We start from the raw sequence: 23,108 nt of genomic DNA, 5'->3' as shown, positions 1-23,108 counted from the left end.
ATCTGGGCATCCTGGCTGTAGCATACAATCCATTTTTGTCCTCCTTTGTACTTTACTGCGCATTCCGGACCACAAGCTACTTTTCTTGTGGAATTTATTTACAAGGTAAAGAATTATTTCTGGAAATGTCAGTAGTAAGGTTCAAGTCATCGAAAATACGTCTAAAAGGATTCTATCCAGCCCTAAGTGCTTGGCAAACTAGCTACCTGAAGTTTATTGGCTAACTAACTTCTCTCAAAGCCAAAATGGCCTGCTATGATTTCCCATAGGGTCCTTTTCCACCTGGATGCAAGATAAGAATGACATCCTTCTCCCCAGGACACAGACACACACAGACACACACACACACACACACACGCATACACACACACACATGTACACATACACACGGTAAGTGATTTGAAGTTGGCCTGTATGATTTCTCTAGAGCCAATCCAGATTATAATCCCTGACTCACTCTCACTCAATATGGAAACCTTTTACTCAATGGTAAGTACCCACCTACTTCTCTGTGAACACAAACTAAGGAATTAACTGCCAAGTCTCTCCTCCAGAGGAAAGTATTATGTGACTAATGATCATGACTCATAATACAACATTTACTTTTTAAGCTCAATAACCATCATTAAAGACAAATAATCATGTTAACAAAATAAGGATATGGGTTCAGACCAGTGATTTCATGGGTGAAGAAACTCCCTTTATTAATGTAAGTGAACAACTTAGATTCTCTCTCTCTGTCCCAGCCTCTGTCTCTCTCTCTTTGTCTTTATCTCTCTCTGTTTCTGCCTCTCTCCATCTCTCTTTTTTTCTCTGACTTTGTCTCTCTCTGTCTCTTTCCCTATGTCCCTGTCTCTCTTTCATATGCATACATTTGTGTGTGTGTGTATAAGTTCAACTTACTATCTCTGTGACCTCTTCCAAAGTCCTTTCTAGCTCCAGACCAATAGACCTATATGAGGCTCATGATGTCCTGGACAATGGTGTAAGCAAATTGATAGGAGGCAGTGTGGTATAATAGCCAGAACACTGATATTGGGGGTTCAAAAGACTTGACATCAAGTCCTCCCTGCCTCCCATCCTTACTACCTACATGACCCCGGTGACTCACTTAACCTCATCTGTAAAATGGACATAACAATCCTTGCACCCTTGTTGCAAGAAAAGCTCAGTAAAGCCCTAGTCCAGTGTGAATGTCATCACCACAAAATGTTTTGTTTTCCAGCTGCTGAGTCACCACAGAGCATTTGGGGAAAGGGGAGTCTGGTACCTATTTGGTTACCATGGAAAGCCAGAGTCAGAAGGATGTAATTGAAAGAGAATTGTGAATCTAGAGCATATGACAAGTCTTGCAAAATGCCCCAGTGTCCTGAGCTGCAGCTAGCCTGCTGGTTTACAATTCACAGAGAGGAGCCTTTGGAGGGATAGACACTGAACATTACCTCTTAATCATGCTGGTTCTTATTAGTGCAGGCATCTTCAATGAAAATGCTCTCTCCGCAGCAATCAGAGAATCTTTTTCTCTGCTCCTTCGGAGAAAGAAAAATCATCCAAGAACCTCCAAAGAATTGTGTTTAAAAAGCCATGCACCAGGACAGCTTCATAAAGCCAAGTTAGAGATTTCTAGAGATGCAGAAAATGAAACACAGCCTATGGTGAAAGGAAAGCTACCTCCCCTCTCCCTGAGAAGAAAGGCTGCAGCCCTCCCAAATGACACCTCTCCCCTCTTTGCTCTCCCTAACCAGAGTCCTGAAAGATGAAATTCTAGAACCAGTACATTTGTCCAGAGAAAAGCACATACTTCAGGTTTCCCAGGTAACAGTTCTGACATTCAGAGCCTCTTACTTCAGGGATTCCAAGCCCTGACTAAAAATGTGCTTTCTCCTTCTCAGGTTATACTTGACCGATAGGATGGTACAATTGAAGGGCAAGACTAGAGCAAGTGATGTGGACAAGGTCACGCTCAGAAACAAGGTTAGTTAGAAAGACTGTGGCCTTTAAGGAAGCGCTTGCCTGGAGCTCTTCTCACTCTGGAGGCTTCCAAGAAGGGCAGAAGCCTGACTGCAGGTGCCACTGACCAATTTAAGGCTAAGTAGGAAGAAATGAAAGGGACTGAGAAAGTAGGAGAGAAGGGAGGATGGGTGGCAGAAATCAAAAGGTAGAAGAACTAGGGTAGAATAAAAGAGAAAGGATCATAGCATCGGTGGATTGATCAGTTATACTGATTTTTCTCTTATTTTTCTTTCTTTTTTTCTCCTTAAAAAAAGACCATTTGTTACATGAAACGGCTTCTGGAAGTCCTTGGGAAGTGTGTGTGAAAAACTGGGGAAAACCGTGGTGATATAAAACAAAACGAAAGGACAACAAAATTTTATTTTAAGAAAGAAAATGGATCGTAGGATAGATAAAAGCTTTAGAGCTTGAAGAGACCTCATTGTTCAGTTGAATCCGACTCTTCATGACCCCATATGAGATTTTCTTGGCAAATATATTGGAATGCTTGCCGTTTCCTTCTCCAGCTCATTTTACAGATGAGGAAACTGAGGCAAGCAAGATTAAGTGACTTGCTCAAGGTCACACAGCTAGTTTCTGAGGTTGGATTTGAACTCCAGGCCCAGTGCTCTATCACTGTGCCACTTAGGGGCCCGTGAAGGGACCTTAGAGGCTATTTAATCCAATCTCTTCAGGAAATTGAGACCCAAAGAGATTAAATGACTTGTCCAAAAGTGATAGACTGTGTCTAGGATAGAAGGGGAAAAGGAAATGATACCTATCAGAGGGATGTGATAGAGATTACACCACATGCCTCAGCTGTTACTCAGTGATGTCCCGGGGTCTGTCCCTGGATGTAAAGGCATCTCCATAGGAGAGGCAAGCCTTAGAAATATCACCCTGTGAGATGTTTCCCCATAGTCTCAGTGAAACAGAGTAATAATAGCTAATATCAGTACTTGAACCTGTGAGTCCCTCTTCTGAAACATACTGACTGTGTGATCTTGGGGAAGAGACTTGCCCTCTCAGGGCTCTAAACACCTCTCTAAAACTAGAATTTTTAGACAGACACTGACCAACTTTGGTACTGACAGGTCCAGTCTCCATCCCTATAGCATTTCCAGAGCTGCTTTAAGGTTGGCAAAAGCACTTTACATGTATTTTCTCATCTGATATTTACAACAACTCTGTGAGAGAAGTGCTAATATTGTGCCCATTTTATAGCTGAAGAAACAGAGATTAAGTGACTTGCATAGGCTCACAGAGCTCATGTCTGATACAGTATTCCTTCCAAGTTTAGGACTCTAGCTACAGTACTAAGCTGTTCCTCCTCATTAAATGACCACCGAAGGCAGCTTTGAAGAGGAAATGAGTTTACAAAAAGGCCATATGCAGCCCTGGGCATGGAAATTAGAATTAGCTTGCCTTCCCATAATAAGGCTTGTTGTTACTGAGTCATTTTTCAGTTGTGTCCAATTCTCCACAACCCCATTTGGGGTTTTCTTGGCAGATATGGAATGGTTTGCCATTTCTTTCTCCAGCTCATTTTGCAGATGAAGAAACTGAGGCAAACAGGGTTGAATGATTTACCCAGGGTCATACAACTAGTGGATGTCTGAGGCTGGATTTGAACTTAGGCCCTTCCTGACTCCAAGGCTGGTGCTCTACCCACTGGGCCACCTAGATGTCCAAAATAAAGCTTGCCAAGCACTTTTCTCATAACAACCCCATTGGTAGGTAGTATCAGAATTTTACATAGTCCCCATTTTATAAATGGGGAAACTGAGGCTATATTAATAGTAGAGACAGCATGGAGACTCAGGGTGAGATTTCCCAGGTCAGGTTTCTCTCCATTACCATACCATTGTGCTCTCGCTCTCGCTCTCTCTCTCTCTGTCTCTTCAATTGAGGAAATATTTATTAAGTACCTAGTACGTATAGAGCACCATCCTAGCTACTGGGTATATAAAGGTATATAAAAATGAAGTAGAATTTCTATTCTTCTAGTGGGAGTGGGATAGGGAAAGTACAAGATGGCTACAGACATGTACAGGATAGCAACTGAGTGATCCAATAAAGAATTCTTTACTCTTGAGAGCAGGGGCTTATACAGAAGCCACATTGCAAGTTGCTGAGAAGGGATTGGGTGGTGAAGAAGGGGATTCAGTGAGTGCCAAAGACTCCTTGGAGCTTAGCCGTGAAAGGGAGAAGATACACAGCTTTAAGAGAAGATAAGAAACTTGAAGAGTTTCAAACTCCACTAACCTTTGGGGAGACCTTGTATAGGGTTATAGGGGCTGGACTTGGGATTTCATTATTACAGAGAATGTCCTGGTGTGGAAACTCCCTCTACCAATGCAGGGGAGCAAGCACTGCAACTTTTAGAGTTACCTAGAACAGAAAAAGGTGTGAAACTTGTGGCCAAGTAGCGAAACTCCCCAAATGTGCCCTGAAACAGATTCAAATGTAATTGGGAAATGTTTAATGAAATAAATAAAAATACAGTATAATATTAATTTTTGGTTTTCTAAGTCAACATGTGGCCATCAGGGATCTGTTTCTATTTGAATTTGATAACCACTAACCTAAAATACTGAGATGATAAGTGACTTGCCCAGGATCACACAGCCAATATATATCAGAGGCAGGACTTGAACTCATGTCTTCCTAGTTCCAAAACTAGCTCTCTATCCACTGCACCACATAGCCTCTCCTTCTTTGCTTCTCTCTCCTCTCTCTATGCAAGTATATAAATGTAGATGTAGAAAGAAATAGATTGATAGACACAGACAGACAGATAGATAGATAGATAGATAGATAGATAGGACAGACAGACAGATAATCAGGCTTTTGAGGCAAAGGAAAATTAAGGCTATTAAAAAGAAGGGAGACCTGCATAGCTTCCTATGCAGCAGGGAAGATGTCAATAGACAGAGATTGAAGATGAGAGAAATAGAGGGTATGATACTGCATCCTCTGGGAGGAGAAAAAAAGGAATAGAATCAAGGGCAAAAACAGAGTTAACCTTAACAAGGAGAAGGACTAGCTCATATTCTGAAACTGAAAAAGGAGACTATATAATGAAATAGAGAGTAGCTACAGAGTAGGGGAAGAAAGGAGACTCGTGATGGATTGCTTTCTCAAGGAAGTTGACAAAAGGGGATTGTGGATGGCAGTAGGGGCTTGCAGAGAGAAAAGAAGATTTAAAACAGCCACTTTGAAAGTGTGGTAGAGAGTCAATCAGGGAAGAATAAAACATTTCCATGTAGCACAAGAGACTAAGTGAGATTTAAGAACATTAATTTGTAGTGGATTTGGTCTTCCTTGCCTGGGTGATGAATTGGGAGAGAGAGAAGCAAAGGACTGATTGTATGTATAAAGCATCTGAAGCACACCTCCCAATCATGTGGGCCGTTATAACCACTACCTTGGGTCTTGGGTCTATGCATTTTTATGAGTTAACACTCACTATAAACTATAGTTTACTAAAACCTTGCTTACTTTTTATAGTTAACCAGAAGTCTAAGTTAACTACAAAAGCTAATGGTAAGGTTTTTCTTGTTTGGTTTTTTTTTTTTTTGGTGAAGCAATGGAGGTTAAGTGACTTGCTCAGGGTCACACAGCTAGTGTCAAGCATCTGAGGCTGGCTTTGAATTCAGGTCCTCCTGACTCTAGGGACGGTGCTGTATCCATTGTGCCACCTAGCTGCCCCCTAACTGTAAGTTTTTAAGGGGATTTAATAAAATAGCCTAGCAAATAGTGACAAGGGAACATCTGTGACCAGAGAACCTATGTGAAGAACTCACATGGCCATGGCACACACATGCAGGATACATGAGGCCACACCTGTGTGTCCATGACTAACTCACTGACACAAGGCTGTGGGGCTGTCTATATACTCTAGGTATGTCGGGATACTTCTCTCTACTGCCCTCTGCTGGATGTTGCACCTCTGATCTCCACCCGTCACTGAGTGCATCGCCCCTTTTGGGCTCTCTCTTCTGGTCTCCAGGTTACTGTGCTTCTCCTTGCCACCCTGTCCTAGGCTTCATTGCTTCCGGGTAATTTGCTAGGTTCTTGGCTCCCATCAACTATGGTGCAGTGACTAGAAAACATCTCCCTGAAAAGAGCAAGGCTGACAATATGTAGGCTACGAGTCACCACACCCAGCTAAAGGCAACCAGCAAAAATCATAGTGGCCAAGGCTGAAATTAAATTTATTCTTTCCACTGTCTGTTTTGGGTGTTAACTGGAAATTCATGGTATCAGACTATGATCTTCAATGTTAGAATATCCTTATAACTCTCACTTAAGCCCTGATGGGCATCTTGTACTCCAAGAATATATTTTTGGAATTCTGCCAAAAATCCCCATAAGAACAGTGTAGAAACAAGAACAAGAAAGCCTACTTTGTTCTCTAAATCTTTGCTGAATGGTATGTAAAGTAGATACAGCAAGATGTAGTGAATGGGGCACTGGACCTAGAATCAGGAAGTACTGAGTTTAAATCATACCCTTAGAAACTTACTAGCTGTCACTTAGGGAAGTCACTTAACCCTCAGGTTTCAGTTTCCCCATCTGTGAAATGAGTAGAGTTGGACTAAATTCTCACATAGCTCTAAATCTGTGATCCTATGATGAGTTGGTAAAGAATAAATGCTAAAGGAAAAGAATAGGGGTACTATCCTTTGCTCTCCTGGTCTGTATTTCTGACTACTTCTTCTAGCTCTGATTCAATCAAATAACCCCACCTACTTTAAAATAAATGATAAACCGCTATGCTCTGATACATTTATCGGTAAGAACACATCTAGCTGTGAACATCTCCCTATATGCAGCAGGAAGTCTGTTTGTCCTGGCTCGGGGACATGACTATGGCCTCTGGAGGCTGCATAAAACGAGGGAGGTTGTTTTCAGGAAGCAGGAGTTGGAGTGCTTGGAGGTAACCAGCTAACCGTCTGGGAAGGAATCAATGGGATCCTCTAGGCCTCAGCCTAGGTCTTGATCTCCTTCCTTCCTACAATGGTTGGAAGAGCCTTGAGAACTTCAAAGTTTCCAGCTCTTTCCTTGGCAGCCTAGTAACATCCTGGAGTGGCTGATGCTAATGTCTGTATGAGGAGCCAAGGATAAACTAGCCACAACGAAGAAAATAGATTCAGGGCTCTAAAAGTAGCTCAGAAGAAAAGCTACATTATGCCTAAGGGGAACATTTTAAGAATTATAGTAAAAGGACTTCCAGGAGCTATAAGTCATCCCTTTGCCGCATGTCACACTTTTCTCTAAGGTTGCATACACTTTCCTCTAGACTCCATATGTCCTGGTAGGAAAATGTGGCACAGACCTTTGAGGGGATTTTTGTAATGACTGTTCTTATTTATACCACCTTAGTAAATACCATTTTCTAAAAGCTAATTAAAGATGGCTGATGAATTGATACTAACAGATAATCATGGCAAGAAGCACGCTTGTGGGAGTTCGTGAGTTACATCGTTGGAAAAGCAATGCCAACCTCTCAGGGCTACCCCTCGAACCCTGAGGAGAGATGTAGTAGCCATGCTCCTTTGGGCCCAGTTTATCAGCACAAGCAGGAATTGGGACAGTTGCCTCAGAGCCTATATGTCTCCCTTGGTTTCGGTGATCCTTCTTTCTCCATGTTCTCTTCCTATGTGTCTAACCGCTGCTTGGTCTTTTCTACTTGTCTTGGCCAGAAAAATCTTGCTATCTTTGTATATGTGCATGACCCTCAGGTTCTACTTTAGCACTAGGTAACCTTTCCCTCAGGCTGCTTGCCTAAGTCATTGCCCAAGGATCGAGAAAGATCTCAATAGGCCAAAACAGTGGTCTAAGAAGAACGTGACTAATTCCAACCCATTAAATATAGAGTTCTATAATTAGATTTGAAAAGATTAGTAGCACAAGTAAAGGATAGGGAAAGAATAGCTGGAAAACAGTTCTTATGAAAGAGATCTGAGGATCATAGTGGACACTACATTCAAGGTAAGTCAGCTGTGTGACCTGATAGCACAAAAGACTTCAGGTGATTTTGGACTGAATTACCAGAAGATTAGGATGTGTGGGGTGTTCAGGGAGGACTAGCACATGTAGTGTGAGGGCTTGCCATGCCCTTTTCAAGGCTGCTCATCTACCTCTGGTGTCCAGCTGGCACTCATCTTCCACCCATGGCTCTAAGAAGCTGTAGCAGCAGCCACACCCGGATAAAACCATCTCAGCAGATGGGCTAAACCAGGCCGAGGGTATCTGAGGGGCCACACACCCACTGGTGAGTAGGAGGGGTTATCTACCCCAAGCATGTGAAGACGTCCCCCCAGTGGAATGGACAGATGAGAACAATTTGTTCCAATGGCCATGAAGGTGACTGAAGCAGACACTGTGGAGGGCTTAGAGCTTGGTGAGACATTGAAGATGCCAAGGTCATCTGCTCCATCCAAGGCCATCACCAGTCATCCTGATTTTTGTCTGGCCACTGGACTTCAATGACTCTTGGGGAGAGAGCAAGGCTGAGGACTTTGTGCAGCTCTGCCTCACTGAAATCCAATTCACGCATGAGTCAAGACATCACTCTGTGATGTCATTGGTCCTCTTTGAAAATGAAGGACAACAACTGGAAGAATAGTAGAAGGAAAGAAGGAAGAAAGGAAAGAAGGAAAGAATAAAGGAAGGAAGCATCTATTCAGTGCTATCTACCAATAACTGTGCTAAACAATTTATTAATATTATTTCGTTTGATCCTCGTAACAGCTCTGAGGAAGGTACTTTTATTATCTCTATTTTACAGATGAGGAAACTGAGGCCCAGAAAGGTTAAATGACTTGCCCAGGATCATACAGCTGGCTTTGAACTCAGGTCTTCCTTACTCTAAGCCCACTGTACCACCTAGCTGCCTCTAACAGAGCTGATAATCCTGCTCTATCTCACCCTGTTCAGGCTGCATGTGGGGTTTGAGTTCAGTTCTAATCCTCATATTCCAAGCTCTAGGAGGAGCTTGGCCAGAATCAATGAGAGAATTGGAGACATGCATTATGAGGCCCAATTGAAGAACCTGGAATGTTTAGCCGGCGTGAGACAAGGTAGCATCATTGCAGCCTTCAAGTACTGTCTAAGTATTTGCCAGGCTCTGGTGAAAGGTGGGTTAGATTAACTTTTGTTAGTTCCCAAAAGCAGAGTTAGAGTAATGGGTAGAAGTCAAAAAGATCAGGATTAATGGAAGAAGAAAAACAATTCCTAGAACTTAGAGCTATCCCAACGTAGAATAATTGCCTTGGGAAGTCGTAGTTTCCCTTTCACTGGGAGCTAAGAGAGGAAATGTTCTTTAAGCAGAGATTGGTTGACTGCTTATTGGTGATATTTTAAGGGGAACTCCTATGTAGATCTGGACTTTTTCAAATCTGATATTCTGTTTTTCTGTAATAAGGTAATTTTCCTTTGGGAAATTGAAATGTCTTAGGTCCATTTGGTATAGGTAATGCCATTATTGATGTTAGTTATTTATAATAGTTTATAGTCTCTGTGCTTTCAAACATATATTCTCATTCCATCCTTATAACAATACTCTGACATAGGTAGGTAATACATTATTCCCACTTTATATGTGAGAAAACTGAGACAAATAGAAGTTAAATGATTTTCCCAAGCTTACAAAAATAGTATATGTCAGGACCCAATGAACCCAGACTCATATCTAGGTCTCCTAACCAAATCTGCTTCTTTTTCCACTAAGTTATGATGTTTATTGCTATTTATGAATGTCTTTATGTCCCTGGAGGACATGATACAGAATGTTGTAAGATCAGAGACAATTTTGAAACTGAGTTGTGGGAACCACATTTCCTAACCTTCTTGACACCAAATTTACATATATTCAATTTCAATTTGACTCTTCCCCACCCTTTGCCAATAGCCATATATTTAAAGTTATTTAATGAGGACTATGGTTTCCAAAGCTGATCTTCCTTTGAATTTTAACTTTGTACATGATTCCAAAAGGGAAAGAAAAAAGTTTTCATAAGGGAGGATCATGGAACTTGCCAGTATTTTAATTTAAGAGAAATGACTTAGAATAGGCATGGCAGGCACAGAATGTGGACCAACAGAAACTCAAGAATTCAATATAGTAGCTCATATTTCAATAATGCTTTAAGATTTACACAGCATCTCTCAACAACTCAGCAAGGAAGGCACAGTGTTGCAAAGTTGGAAGAAACGACAGAGGTCATCTGGTCCCATGCATACCTGAATGGAAGTCTCTTCTTTTATCCCAATAACTTGTCATACACCTCTAGGCCTCTAGTGAAGGATAGCCCACAAGCTCCCAAGGCAGCACATTCTACTTTTAAACTCCTCTAATTATTAGGAAGTCTTTCCTTGCATCAAGCCTAGATCTGTCTCTCTATAACTTCCTTCTGTTGCTTCTGGGTTCTATCTTCTAAGGCTGATAAGAATAAGTCTAATCCTTCCATATGACAACCCTTCAAATACTTGAAAACAGCTTTCATGTTCCCCCACTCCAAAATTTCTCTTCTGCAGGCTAAAAACATCCCCATCCTTCAATGAATGTGTATGGTGGGATCTCCAGACTTCCTTACTTTCCTGGTCAATCTTCTAGTCTGTCAATGGTCCTTATGAAAGTTGACAAACAGATAGAGATAGGGGCCAGGTCTGTGATTTCATTGGCATAGAGAATTTCCAGGTGAGGAAACTCCCTCTATCAGTGCAGGTCAGCACCTGCTCTATAGTCTTACAGAGTTCTTAAAACACTAAGAAGTTAAGTAACTGGCCCAGGCTCACATAGCCAGTATGTGTAAGAGGTGAGGCTTGCACCATTGCAATTGTCTTGACTTTTGTCTTGCCACTTGACTCCAATGACTCTGGAAGAGAGAGTGAGGCTGATGACTTTGTGCAGATCTGTCTCACTTAAATCCAATTCACTTGCACATCAAGATATCACCCTTGTGATATCATTGGTCCTCTTCAAGAATGAAGGATGACTTGACACTTACTAGCTGTGTGACCCTGGGCAAGTCACTTAATCCTGATTGTCTTGCCCCCCCTCCAAAAAAAGAATGAAGAATGAACAACAACAACAAGATGTAGGACTTGAACCCAGGTCTTCCTGACTTAGAAAATGGTTCTCTATCTACTGTGTAACTCTGGCTGTCATGTGGTAATCAGAACTGAATCCAATACTCAAGATGTGGTCCAACCAACGAAGAACTGGGAGGGAGGGGGAAGATTGTCACATCTCTTTCATTCCAGAACCAAGCCTTTCAAGTTAGTCTACATGGGCTAAATGTCTCATGGTTGACTTACTACCCAATAAAACACTCAAATATCTTTCACAAGAAATAATTCGTATGCCCCTCTCTCTCATCTTCTACTTAAGAAATTGATTTTTTGAACCTCTGTTGAATTTACATTCATCCCTATTAAAGTCCATCTACATTTCTAGCCCATCAACTTCTTTTTGGATCCTGACCCTATCATCCAGCACTGCAGCTGTCACTCATCATTTCCCATTATCTGCAGATTTGATGAGCATAACATCTATGTCTTCATCCAAGTCACTGGTCAAAAATATTCCACAACACAGAACAATCCCTTGGGGCACTCAACCAGAAATCCTTCTCTAAGCTGCCATGACTCCTTAATGGCTAGATTTTAACTCACTCAATTAAATTAAACTCACTCAATTTCCTGTCTATCTTTAGCACTGAACTTTATAGCTAAAACCTAGACCTTCTCTGAACTTGTTATGAATCCTTGGACGGGGCTCTGCCTTCTGACTCTGACCTTTTCCAGATAATCCTCCAGATGCACACAGTTAAAACTCATTTGAGGCCAAATTTCTTCATTATTCTTTCTTTCCTCTTCCACTCCACAGAACTCTGCCTAAACAAGTTCCATACCAAGCCACAGGCCCATTACCTCTTGGGAACTCGGCCATAATGTGCCATTACATCACTGGGGGCAGATTAGCTTTTCTTGCCCTTGGCCTAAATTGAAAGTGGTCTTGTGAGATGACCAAAGTGGAGAGATGAAATTGAAAACTGGCCCTTTCTTTGGCCCTAAACTCATCACACCACACTAGGGATTTTTGTGAGGCAGATTCTCAAGATCTATAAACATGACGGCCTTTGTAGCATTTAGAACTGGAAGAATTTGGACCTGAGAGATCATTTAGCTCAAAATACTCATTTTATAGATGTGGAGACTGAGGCCCAAATAGGCTAAATGGCATTTCTAAGGTTACTCAGCTATTAAGTGGCAAGGTCACGATAAAGCCAAGAGCCTCTGAGGTGGCTGTCCTAAAACCTTGCTGTTTTTCCACATCTGTATGAGCCTTAGATCATTTTTTAGTGCTAGGCAACAAATTCATGGACCTTCACCTTCCTCCCTGAGTCACTGCCCAACATGAAGGATGCTAAAAGATAATTTCACTGCATTTTCCATGTCCTGAACTTCAAATTCAATGCATTTCCCACAGTGCCATATTGCCTGGGTTAACCAGTCCCATAGCATTGAGTAATATCAAGGCCCAGACTAGGCATAAGGAGTTTAAGTAGCAATCTAAACTGAATTACTCTCCTTCCGCCATTCTTATTCTGGGTGATGCTCTCTGAGTGCCTTAGTTCAAACTCCCCATGCCAAGCATGGTCTCCCTTACCTTCCTATCCTGGCTATTTAAGTTCTTCCCATCCAATTCACGAAGCTTCCCTGATTCTTCCAGCTAAAAATGTTCTCTCCTCAAACTTTTTATAGTTTGGACTGTCCAGAGCTTTGCCTGGACCTCCCTCTTGTACTTACCACACTCACATATGGTAACAGAGGGCCCTCCCACATGTGGCCTCCACAAACCTACTCTACTATGGGTATAATTCAGCAGCCACTGAAAACTATAGCTCAAGCACTGCCACGTCCCCCACTGATGAATTTGTTTTATCTAGTCAATCAGAGGACATAAAATAAATAAAATAAAATTTTTAAAAAGTTCAAATAAAAGAGCATTTAGTCAAACAGAGAATGAGAATGTCTGATCTGGAAACACCAGTGGAGGATGTACATGGAGGGAACACAGGAAGTCACAGACCATAATGAAGGAGTAAATGCTGGGAACTCATGTGGCCACACGAGCTATGTGGGGTCTGAGGCAATGGGGTGACAGCCTGTCCCTGTTACACATTTCTGCCTTCATTATGCATAATAATAATAATGCCAGCAACACAATTATTGGCTTTTGCTTTGCATTTGGACTAGCACAATATCTCCATACATAATTAGTCTCCACATATAGTCTGTATATATCCCTCTTACTCATTGTACAGTCCTTGATAACAAGGTCTGTGTCATAACTATTTTTGTATCTCTAGTATGTACATGATACAATATAGGAGCACAGGGCAGGCATGTTGGCTATCATGTCAAAGAGGGATTAGACTTGTTCTTTTTGTCCCCAAAGGACAAATCTGGGTGGACATTGTGGATTTAGACATATGTGAGTAGAACAGACTGCCTTGAGGTACACTGAGGGTCCTCCCTCACTAGACATCTTCAAACACAGACTAGATGATTATCTGTCAGGTATATTGCAGAAGGGAATTTCATTCAGGTATGCGTTGAACTAAAACTTTTTTGGTTAGCATGAACCCCTTTGGCAACTAATGAATAAAACTAAATGAACCAAGTGCATAAAATAAAATAAAATACATAGGGTTATAAGGGAAACCAATAATATTGAAATACAGCTATCAAAATATTTCAAATACAAATTCATGGATCCTTGACTAAGGACCCTGGGCACTAGATGACCTTTGAGGTCCCTCCAAACTCTGCGATTTTGTGATATAGCTGGAGGTAAAGTGGGAAAAATACAATGAATGAGGATTGAATAGATGAGGGGGAAGGATTTAGTCATACAGACCTAAAATTGCTTCAGGAGTTTATTCTTCCTCCATCCTTGGCCCATCAGTGGAGGGAACTTAATGTTGCCAGAAGATGCTGACCATTATTTGGTATTATTAGGTCCTTTATTTTCTTCCACTGAGGATGAGGAGTTGTTCTGGAGCCAGACAGATACAGATGGTCCCATAATGCCTGAAGCATCCAGGCAGGATTCCTGCAGCAAATGTTTTAATTTCCCATTATCTCTATAACTCTTCCTTTTCTTCTGATTTAGCAATTTATTCCCTGGGCTCTGGGGGAAGGGTAATGATGAGAAGGGAGGAAAAGCAAGGAGAAGAAAAAGGATGTCTTGCTGATTTAATTACCTCTTGGGTTATCTCAGGCTTGGCAGCCTTGTCCCAAGTCTCCCTTATAGAAGAAATGGGCTCTTGGCATTTCAGCTTGGCTCTATTGGTTTAAGTGGGAAGACAGAGCAGCTGTTAGATCCTAGCTCTGAAACAGCTAGATTTCACTTCAATGTCTCCATTCCCTAGTCCCATCAAGTCTTCTGCTAGGTCTTAGAGGGCAGGGCACTTAGCATAATGTCCTACCCATAGTATTTCATGGGATATAGAACTGGAAAGGACCTCAAAGCCCTCTGGACTTGAAAAAGACCAATCCTCTTATTTTCCAGATGAGAGAAACTGAGACCCGTGGAAGTAAAATGATTTACCCAAGGCCATACAGTGCCAGAGATGGGATCTGAACCCATTAATCTTCTCTTTCTTCCCTCTCCCCAGTCAAGACAAAAGAAAAGGATTGCCTTCTACATGAAGTTCTTGCTGATCTCCTTAACAGCTAATGCCCTCCCTCTCAGAATACCTTGGTGTTGACTGCTTCATATTTATTTGCATTTATTCTTTTTATATTTATTCAGTATAGACTTATATTTATACTTGTCTCCATTAGAATGTGAGCTGCTTGGAAATAAAAATTGTTTTATTTATTGTATGTGTATGCTTAGCACCTTGGACAGTGTCTAGCAGGTACTTAAATGCTTGTTGGTTGTCTAATGACCACTGAATTCAAATCTGGCCCTATTTCAACGGTACCCTGAAGCTTAGAAGGCACTTTTCCCCCCCTAATATAAATTTATTTATTTTTAGTTTTCAACATTCACTTCCACAAGTTTTTGAGTTCCAAATTTTCACCCCATCTCACCCCTCCCCCACCCCAAGATGGCATGCATTCTGCATATCCCTTCCTCTAGTCTGTCCTCTCTTCTATCTCTCCCCCCTTCTCTTATCTCCTTCCCCTTCTATTTTCCTGTAGGGCAGGATAGACTTCTGTACCCCATTTCCTGTATTTCTTATTTCCCAGTAGCATGTGAAAACATTTTTTTAAAACATATGTTTTTAAAACTTTAGGTTTCAAATTTTCTCTCTTCCTCCCTCCCCATCCACCTTCATTGAAAAGGCAAGCAACTCAATATAGGTTGTACATGTGCAGTTGTGGAAAACACTTCCATAGTAGACATGTTGTGAAAAACTAACTCTATTTCTCTTAATCCTATCCTGCCCTCCCATTTATTCTATTCTTTCTTTTGACCCTGTCCCTCCTCAGAAGTATTTACTTCTGATTACACCCTTTCCCAATCTGCCCTCCTCTCTATCATCCCCCTGCTCTCTTGCCCCTTCTCCCCCTATTTTCCTGTAGGGTAAGACAGATTTCCATACCCAATTGAATGTGTATGTTATTCCTCCTTAAGCCAAATCCTATGAGAATAAGATTCACTCATTCCCTCTCACCTTCCCCTGTTTCCCCTCCACTGTGAGAGACTTTTCTTCTGTTTTTTTTTGAGATAATTTACCCCATTCTACCTCTCCCTTTCTTCTTCTCCAGTATCATCCTCTCTCATCCCTTAATTTTATTCTCCAGATATGACCCTTAATCTTCAACTCACCCTGTGCCCTCTATCTATCTACTATATATACATACATATAATTTTTTCCTCAACTACCCTAATACTGACAAAGGTCTCATGAGTTATAAATATCATCTTTCCATGCAGGAATGTAAACAGTTCAATCTTAATAAGTCTTTTATGATTTCTCTTTCCTGTTTATCTCTTCATGTTCCACTTGAGTCCTGTATTTGAATGTCAAATTTTCTATTCAGCTCTGGTCTTTTCATCAGGAATGCTTGAAAGTCCTCTATTTCACTGAATGACCATTTTTTCCCCTGAAGGATTATACTCAGTTTTTGGGTTAGTGATTCTTGGTTGTAATCCTATCTCCTTTGCCCTCTGGAATATTATATTCCATGCCCTGTGGTCCTTTAATGTAGAAGCTGCTAAATCTTGTGTTATCCTGATTGTGTTTCCACAGTACTTGAATTGTTTCCTTCTGGCAGCTTGTAATATTTTCTCCTTGACCTGGGAACTCTGGAATTTGGCTATGATATTCCTAGGAGTTTTCCTTTGGGGTTCTCTTTCAGGAGGAGATCTGTGGATTCTTTCAATTTCTATTTTGCCCTCTGGTTCTAATATATCAGGGCAGTTTTCCTTGATAATTTCTTGAAAGATGATGTCTAGGCTTTTTTTTGATCATGGCTTTCAGATAGTCCAATAATTTTTAAATTCTCTCTCCTGGATCTATTTTCCAGGTCAGTTGTTTTTCCAATGAGATATTTCACATTGTTTTCTAATTTTTCATTCTTTTGGATTTGTTTTACAGTGTCTTGATTTCCCATAAAGTCATTAGCTTCAAATTGCTCTATTCTAATTTTTAAGGAAGTATTTTCTTCAGTAATCTTTTGGACTTCCTTTTCAATTTGGCCAATTTTGCTTTTAGGGCATTCTTCTCCTCATTGGCTTTTTGGACCTCTTTTGCCATTTAGGTTAGGCTTTTTTAAGGTGTTATTTTCTTCAGTATTTTTTGGGTCTCCTTTAGCAAGCTGTTGACTTGTTTTTCATGATTTTCTTGCATCACTTCATTTCTCTTCCAGTTTTTCCTCTTTCCTTACTTGCTTCTCAAAATCCCTCTTGAGCTCTTCCAAGGCCTGGGACTGATTCATATTTTTCTTAGAGGCTTTGGATATAGGAGCTTTGACTTTGTTGTCTTCTTCTGGTTGTATATTTTGATCTTCTTTTTCACCAAAGTAAGATAACGTAGTCTGACTCTTTTGCACTGTTTGCTCATGATCCCCGCCAATTACTTGAGTTTTAAACTCTTTGTTAAGGTAAGAGTCTGCTTCCAATGTGGAGAGTGTGCTGTCCCAAGCTTCAGGGGTTTGTACAGCTGTTTTCAGAGATACTTGTAGGGACCTATAAATTCTCAGTTCTCCCAAGGTGGTATGATAAGGGGTGAGGTGTCCTGTGACAACAGGTATTCCTTTCTGTTCTGTAACTGTGAGGAGGGGTTTCTCTCCACAGCTACTATAAGCTCCATCACGCCAGTGTTCCTTCTCACCCCAGCACTGTCACCCAGAACTGTGACCCAGATCCAAACACGGGCAAAGCAAGAGATTCCTGCCTCAGCACTGGCAAAGAGATCCCTGCAATCCCTCTCTGATCAGCCACTGGATTCTCCCTCAGTCTGTGGGCCAGAAGCTCGGGAAGCAGCTTCCTCCCCCTCCCCAGGGCCACGCTCTTGGGGAATGGAGCTGAGACCCCGCCTTCCTCTCTCAGCACTGACAGAAACAGACTTTTCCCACTGACCTTCTAAGTTGTCTTTGGCATTCGTGGATTGAGGAGTCTGGAAACCTCCACAGCTGCCCATGATTCAGTACTCTGAGGCCTGCTCCAGGTTTGCTGTGGCCTGTGCACCCACGCCACGCTGCACTTCACTCCCAGCCAGGCGTGATACACCTTTCTGATTGATTATCCAGGTTGTCTTGGGCTGGAAATTAGTTTCACTCTTGTCTTTTTGTGGTTCTGCTGCTTCAGAATTTGTTTAGAGCCATTTTTTATGAGTATTTGGAGGGGTTTGGGGGAGAGCTCAAACAAATCACTGCTCTCACTCCCTAGAAGGCACTTTCAAATGAATTAACCAACCAATCAATTAATTCACTGAGGAATTTGTTTTTGGAAAAGGTCTCCCATGTCTTCAAACCAGAAGGATTGCCCTGGAAACAAATATTTTATCCTTTTCACTCTCCACCTCCAGCAACCTTCCTCCCACATCTCTTCTTTTCTCTCTACCCCCAAAAAAGTAACACTCCAAGGATTCAGTGTTAAAACAGATAGCCCCAGGGATAATAAAGTAAGATCCCACTGTTTAGTAGAAGCAGTTACGGGCAGAGGCTAATCAAACCCCACAAACTAGGAGGAATTAGGTCTGTCTGAAAAGTCAGCCTACACCCAGGGCAGGCTGTATCATCAGCTTACAACCGAGAACCAGGCTTTAATACTTCACATCACCCCAGGCTTCCTTTATCCCACTTCTGTGTTGAAGGCACACTATTTGGGAGTAATCCCAAGTTCTTTTTTTTACAAAATATAGCTCAAAAAATTGGCAAGAATTTGATAACCCTTCCCCTCATATTATCAGTAGGCTCATCCAGAGCCCCACTTTAACATCTCTTCAGGGGGTGGAAAGAGCAAGATCCTAGATCATAAGAACTAAAATAATAAGTGATATGATATGATATGATATGATAAGATGTGATATAATATAATATAAACTGTTCTGTAAAAAAAAGTTAAGATTCTATCAATAAATGAATGGTTGATTGAAAAAGCATTTATTAAGCACCTACTATGTGTAACTAGGTGGCACAGTAAATAGAGCACTAGGCCTGGAGTCAGGAAGATCTGAGTTCAAATCTGTCCTGAGATATTTACTAGCTGTGTAACCCTGGACAAGTCACTTAACCACTCTCTGCCTCAGCTTCCTCATCTATAAAATGGGGATAATAATGGCCCCTACCTCCAAGGATTTTTGCAAGGATCAAATGCAAAAATAATTGTAAAGCACTTAACACAGTGCCTGGCACTTGGTAAGTACATATAAATGTTAGCTGGTAAGTATACCACAGGAGAATTTCTTTTATGGAAAATTGCTTGAAGGTCAACCCTATGTTAAATTCAAGAAGCATTTGTTAAATGCCCTCTATGTGCTGTGGAACTGGGCGTAGGTTCTGGGGATGTAAATATAATGCCGGTGGATGGTGCTGTGGAAGGTATGACCCTTCTACCTCCCTGCTCCCAGAAAAAAGGTCAGAGGTCAGTGTCACTTGGGCCTCACTGTCTACAGCTTGCCCCCTTTCCTTTCTCTTATCAGAGGCCAGAGATTTAATTAGCCACACCCTGTTACAATGCCTAGCTCACTTTTAGTCTAGGGGCAATATAAAAGCTCTCACATCCATGTGATGTTTTCCTCTGTGATTTTATGTCATTTAAATCAAATAGGAAATGATTGTGTGTTATCACAAAAGCTCTGAGCCCCAGTTATAAAAATTAGGCTCTCTGTCCTAATTTAAAGTTCTGTGTATTTCTAAATAACCCCTAGGCTCTTTATATTTGAAGCAACCTCAGGATGCAGAAAACGTATAGGTAAAAGACATCATTATCCTTTCTGTTACTGGAGAGGCACAGGTTAGGGGAGTTGGGGAAAGAGCGGACGTTTTTTGAAAGAGAACTTTCCTTAGTCTTTGAAGAGGGGAGGCTTGCAGGATCTAATGGTCCACCTCAGCCTCTCCCATCTCCTCATCCCTCCTTTAATTTCTCCTTTTCAGTTTTTCTTTTTGGTTGTTGCTAATGCGTCCTTGTTTAAAAAAAACCAAACCTGTCGAGTAAGAATAGTTCACTTTCTAGGCCAAAGATCATGATAGTGCCAAATCAATCTCGGGGCTAAAAGGAATTGTTTATCCTTCTGAACTACACATCCCAGGATGCCAGGCAGTTCTCGAACATCTCTTACACAATGACCAGATGAAAAGCCATTCCTACCCTCAAGGAGTCTACATTCTACTTGAGGATGTACAACCTTTTCACAAAGAAATAAACATAAATTTGACAAAGAGAGCACTAACCACTGGGGAGATTAGGAAAGGCTTCCTGTAGGAGGGAGCTCTTGAGCTGAGTCTCGAAGGATACTAAGGGATTTTGAGAGGCAGAGGTGGTAAGGGAACGCCTTCTAGATGTGGAGGGAAGCCTGTACAAAGGCATGAATTTGGTAGACGGGGTGCCATGAGCCTGTGACAGGAAGTAGGCCAGTTTGACTGTGACACAGCGTAGTTGGTAAGAAACCTTAAAGAAAACACCAGCAGCTAAGCAGACTGGCAGAGACACCCCTTGGAAGCTGACATTTGAGCCGAGTGAGCCAGGGATTCTAAAGGGCAGAGGTAAGGAGAGAGAACATTTCAGGTAGGAGAGACAGCCAGTGCAAAAATGCAGAGACAGGAAATAGACTATTGTGTGGAAGGAACATTAAGTAGGGAAATGTGGCTGGATCATAGTACATGGAAGGGTAACTTGTAAGAAGACTAGAAAGATAGGAAGGGACCAGTTGTGAAGAGTGATGTGAACCAGGGCTGGAAAGGTAAGTGGGAGGTTGGTACAGGGGGGTTCAAAGAATAAGCCAAGGAGTTTGTATTTTTTCCTAGGATCAGAGTTATTTAAGATTTCTGAGGAGCAGTAAGTCATGATTGACCTGTGTTTTAGATAACAACAATAACAATAAGAGCTAGCATGTACATGGTGCTTTAAGATTTGCAAAGCACTTTACATGTGTAACCTCACTTGACCCTTCCTACAACCCTGAAAGGTAGGGGCTACTATCATCCTCATTTTACAGATGAAGAAATTGAGACAAAGAAAGGTTAAACGATATGTCCAGGCCGTGGAGCTAGTTTGTATCTAAAGTTGGCTGTGTAGAATATAGATTAAAGAGGAAAGAGATTAAAAGCCAGAAGATCAATTAGGAAGCTATCTTAATAATCCACATGATAAGTAATGAGGGTCTGAATTAGAATAGTAACCTGGGTAAGTATAAAGATAACAATATATAAGATATTGTTGTGGAGATAGAATTAACACAACTTGACAACTGATTGGATATAGTGTGGAGGGAATGAAGCATAAAAGATAATTAAGTGTGACTGAGGTTGTGATCCTGAGTGACTGGTAGGATGATGTAGTCCTCCACGGAAATCTGAAGTTTGGAGGAATTTTTATAGCAAATAATTATTCTTATAACTAAATGCTTATCCCTTAAGTTAATTGTTTCCTAGCCAGATACTTGACCCACAATAGATGCTGAATAAACATCCATGCAGTCCTGAAATGATACTTCCCCGTGTTGATGTCATTAACACATTGTAATCAAACACCACCGTTATACTTTAGCCTGCTTCTTGTCCCACGGTGATGCTAATGGCCTTGGCCTCTCATCTGGGACCACAAGCTCTCCTAGCTCTGCTGTAAGGCAGATTTTAGCATATTAAGCCCAGAAGATGCAGTTAGAAAGAGGGAGGGAGCCCAGATTCCCTGAGGGAGCAGCTCCAAGCATGACTTGAGTGTAAGTTCAATGGAATCTCCCAGCTCTCCATGGTTTCCTTCTGTGCATGAACCCTGGGACTCCAGTCCTGTGTTAACCTCTTCATCCCTTTGGTAAGAAATTGCCATGGGAGGTTTTTGATCCCTTCTTCTCCTCTTCCCACCATCTGCCTCACAACTCAGGCCAGTTTGATAAATTTTCAACATGACTTTTTCTGAACCATCTATAGACCATGATGAAGACACAAACCAGAGAGTGGCTAATGATCAAAGATAGTCTTTGAAAAAATTAAGGCAGGATGTGGGGTTTAAGATTTCCTTGGAGCAAGGGTTCTTTTTTTAAATTATTATTTATTTATTTTTAACCTTTTCTTTTTAAATTTTGAGTTCCAAATCCTCTCCCTGCCTTCTATCACCTCCCACGCCCACTGGAAGGCAAGCAGTATGATCAATTATACATGTAAAACCCTGCAAAATATATTTCCATGTTAGCCAAATTTCAAAAAAAGCAAGAAAAATAAAATAAGAAAATCATACTTCAGTTTGTACTCAGAGATCATCAGTTCTCTCTTTGGAGGTAGATAGCATTTTTTCATCATGAGTTCTTTGGAATTGTCTTGGATCATTGTAGGATCAGAGTCCCCAAGTCTTTCACAGTTGGTCATCGTTACAGTGGTGCTGTTATTGTGCACAGTGCTCTCCTGGTTATTCTCCTTCACTTTGCATCAGTTTGTACAGGTCTTGCCATGTTCTTCTGAAACTACCCTCCTTGTCATTTCCCATAGCATAATAGTATTCATTACAATCATATGCCATAATTTTTTTAGCCCTTCCCCCACTGATAAGCATCCCCCTCAATTTCCAGTTCTTTGCCACCACAAAAAAAGGCTGCTATAAATATTTTTGTGCGTATAGGTACTTTTCATTTTTCTTTGATGTCTTTGGGATACTTTTAGGAGTAGTATTGATGGGTCAAAGGGTCACAGTTTTATAGCCCTTTGGGCATAGTTCCAAAGTGTTCTCCAAATGGTTGGACCAGTTCACTACTCCACCAGCAGTTCATTAGTGTGCCTATTTTTTCCTAATCCCCTCGAGCATTTGTCGTTTCTGATAGGTATGAGATGGTACCACAGAGTTGATTTCAATTTGCCTTTCTCTGCTGAATAGTGATTTAGAGCATTTTTATATGACCACAGATAGCTTTGATTTCTTCTTCTGAAAGCTGCTTATTCATATCTTTTGACCATTTAGCAATTGGAGAATGGCTCTTATATTTATAAATTTGACTCAGTTTTATACTCAGTATATATTTAAGAAATGAGGCCTTCATTAGAGAAACTTGCAGTAAAAAAATTTTTATCACTTCATTATCTGTGGTGCCTTTTAGCATAACATAGTTTCCCTGGTTATCTCTTTTAATTAGGTCTATTTTTGCTTTTGCTTTGTCTGAGATCATGATCGATACCCCTGCCTTTTTTAATCCAGCTGAAGCATAGTAGATTCTGCTCTAGCCCTTTATTCTAACTCTGCATGTGTCTTTCTATTTCAAGTGTGTCTCTTTCAAGCAACGAATTGTTGGATTCTGATTTCTCATCCATTCTGCTATCTGCTTCTGTTTTATGAGTTTTATGAGTGAGTACAACCCATTCACATTCACAGTTATGGTCACAGTGTATTTCCTTCTCTCTATCCCATTTTCTTCTGTTTCTTTCTCTCTGTCTTT

The sequence above is a fragment of the Phascolarctos cinereus genome, unplaced genomic scaffold (genome assembly GCF_003287225.1).
Source record: "Phascolarctos cinereus isolate Bilbo 61053 unplaced genomic scaffold, phaCin_HiC Scaffold_1;HRSCAF=81, whole genome shotgun sequence".
Taxonomy (NCBI): Eukaryota; Metazoa; Chordata; class Mammalia; order Diprotodontia; family Phascolarctidae; genus Phascolarctos; species Phascolarctos cinereus.
Note: the sequence above shows the minus strand (reverse complement) of the source record.